Below are 3,313 nucleotides of genomic sequence, written 5' to 3'. Positions count from 1 at the left end.
GACCAATTTTTATGTTTTTCCTGTCGATTTATAGGTATTCTTTATGTATTTCTTATATTAATTCTTTTGTCAGTAATCTTTGTGAAAAATGTCTCCTCCCACTGTCTATATAATTTTATTTCTCCTACTTATCAGGGTTTCAGTTTAATGTGATTAAATTTATTGATAGTTTTTATTGAAAAGTATTTACCTTTTTTTTTTTCAAGCTTTTGTCTGTTTATTCAAACATGATGTGTCTTTAGGAGTTTAAAAACAAGCTGGAGACACCATTATCCTTAGAATAATTCAGAGAGTCCCTGAAAAGGGAATCGACGCCATTGTAGTTTGTAACACTAGTGTATTAAAGAGTAAGTCCCTATCCATATTCCTGGACTGTAACGTGGGGAACCAAAGTGTCAGCGGGAACACAGGAGGGATCACACTGAACAGACAAACCGTTAAACTGTCTTCTTCACTCATACAATCAATGCACACTTAAGCAAAACTGAATTTCTCATCAAGCAAACGTTTTTGCATAAGCTGCCTTCTCTTTATCTTTCTGTGCCTTTACCTTTTGCTTGGCGTTCAGCAATTCTGCCTGGATAGCTGTATCTTCTGGTACTATCTCCTGAGCTTTCTTAAGATCAGCCAATGCTTGATCATATTCTTTTAATCCTTGCCATCCTTGGGCTCTACGGTAAGTGCTTTGGTATTTGATGGGTCTATTTCAAGGGCCTCCAAACAGCTATCGACTGCGCCCTGCCAATCAGACATCTTCAGTTTGCAAGGGCCGATCTTCAGCACGCAGCTCAAAGCGACAGGCTGCAGCTTTGCTCCGTCTGTGTCCTCAGCAGCAGCCCTGGAGCCTTCCACATGCCTTAAAACTTTTGTGTATTTTTTAGTGGCCATCTCCCAATTGTGGGATTTGAAAAATGTATTTCCAATATTTTTTTTAAGTCTTCTGATATTAATAAAATTTTATCTACATCTTTTAAATCCACATCTGCGTCCTTGGGGAAATCTGGGTGACTGTCACCAGATCCATCCTTTGGGAATATTCCCCAATCATCCCCTTCTTTCAGTTCTCCACATTTTTGGCAGGTTTTTCACCTTTCACCTCCACATTTTTTAGAATCTTTGCCACACCCATTCCTTCAATCACTTGGGTAAACACTAGTGCTTCCCATCCCAGTGCGGAGTCGGAAGGGTGGTGATGAAGAACTGGGAGCCGTTGGTGTTGCTGCCCACGTTGGCCATGCTCAGAAATCCCTCCTTGTCATGCTTATAATGGAAATTTGCGTCTTCAAATTTTTCACCATAAATGCTTTCTCCACCTGTCCCATTCTGATTTGAGAAGTCTCCGCCCTGAGTCATAAATTTCTTAATAATTCAATGGAAAGGACATCCTTTGAAATGGAGAGTTTTCCCCGTGCTGGGTCCAATGTCTTTTTCTCCTGTACACAATGCACGAAATTTTTCTGCAGTTTTAGGTACAATATCTGCAAACAATTCTAAGACAATTCGACCAACTCTCTCCCCTCCGTTGTCCACCTCAAAGAAGACTCAGTGATTACTGGGGTTGGAGGGCTTAGCCTGGGGGGATGGATGCGACATTGTCGAAAAGTATTTACTTTTTGACTCACTTAAATTACTTTTTCCGACAGGTCCCTAGAATCATAACAATATTTGTCTATTTAATTCCTTCAAAGATATATAGTTGGCACTTTTCTTTTAGTTCCCTGATCCACTTGGGGTAGATTTTTTTGTGCAGTCTATGATAGGGGTTCATTTTTTTCACCTGGTGGGGATTTTAGATAGCATTATTTTCATCACTGCTCTACCGTGTCACTTCTGTCATATGATGAAGAGCCAATATGTGAATACTTCTCAGGTTTCCCTTTTTTGTTCAAGTGGCCCATTTGTTTTTACTGGTCCACAGCCACATTTATCACAATGACTTTAAAAGTAATTATTTTCTGGTAGAGAAAAATCCTTCTACCACTCCCTTCTACTTCAAAAGAGCCTTACCAATCCTTAACTTTTGACATCAGAGATACATTTTAGAATTAGTTTGTCAAGTTCCACTAAGTCCATATAAGCAAACCTAAAGGACTTTGATTAGTTCGCACTAAACTTAATCATTTTGAGTTGAATGAGCTTTGTACAGCAACACAGTATCTTCCTCCATTTACTTCTTTATTGTATTCAATAGAGTTTTATATGTCCCTTATAGAATTATTTGCATCTTTAAAAATATTTCTATATAATAATACTTCTATTTATTTCTTAATTTGAACTTTATCACTTGGTAGTAAGTAGATATCAGAGTTGGCAGACTATAGTCTATAGCCAGATCTGGCCCTTATCCTGATTTTGTAAATAAAGTTAGTTAGAACACAGTCAAGTATATTTCTTTATGTATTTTAAGTACTACTCTTGGACTGCAATGACTGAATTGAGTAGTTTCGAGAGAGACCTTATGAACTGCAAAACCTAAAATAATTACTATCTGGCTGTCAACAGAAAATATTTGCCAGGATTTGGCATATAGGGATATATTGATAATTTCTTTGTATGTTGCAATACTTGCAATTCCATTAATTAATTAATCTATACACAATTATATCTGCAAGTAATGACAGATTTGTTTCCTTTTTCTGATTCTCTCTTGCTCTCTCTCACTTTACTGAGCTCACTAGAATTCTAGCACAAAGTAGAAAAGATATGAAGGCTGTCACATGGATAGCCTTGTTATTCTGTTATATGTTTTGGACATTTATTTAAGAACATCTATTTATATTCCTACTTTGATATTTACTCTCAGATTTGAAACTGCTTTTGTTTTTTGCATCAGTTGAGAGAATTGCTGGATATTTTTCATTTAATTCTACTAATGTGGTAGACTATATTAATCGATAATTTGCATTCCTGGTACAAATCTAACCCCACCAAGATGTGTTTTCTTTCTTATCCCTTTTTAACTTGGCTTAGTTCATTTTGGTTTTTTTCAAATTTTTGATGTTATCAAGAATTTTATTAGCAATTTTCAGAAGGATGATTAGTTTGAATAACCTACTCTGTACTGCCAGAAAAGAGGTTGATTTTATTATTTTGAATACATTAAAATGTTCAAAGCAGTATCTTCTTCTGTACAATTTTATCTTTAGATCCTTCAGAAAGGGGAGGCTAACTTTAAAGTCAGTAACTTTTTAAAATTAAGAGCTCAATAAGAAATTCATTTAATTTATGGTTCAAAATATGAAATTACAACATAAATATGAATCTGTTTTAGGACTTTTGTATTACAGTGATCTGTCTATTCCAATATTAGGAC

At 35.7% G+C, this 3,313-nt stretch overlaps 1 pseudogene; it reads right to left on the bottom strand.

The window, feature by feature from the left end:
* Positions 1–496: 496 nt before the first annotated feature.
* LOC133047591 (peptidyl-prolyl cis-trans isomerase D-like) lies at positions 497–1,593 on the bottom strand (annotated as a pseudogene).
* Positions 1,594–3,313: the final 1,720 nt, after the last annotated feature.

Source organism: Dama dama, chromosome 27 (genome assembly GCF_033118175.1).
Source record: "Dama dama isolate Ldn47 chromosome 27, ASM3311817v1, whole genome shotgun sequence".
Classification (NCBI taxonomy): Eukaryota; Metazoa; Chordata; class Mammalia; order Artiodactyla; family Cervidae; genus Dama; species Dama dama.
Note: the sequence above shows the minus strand (reverse complement) of the source record. Positions and strands in the feature narration are given on the sequence as shown.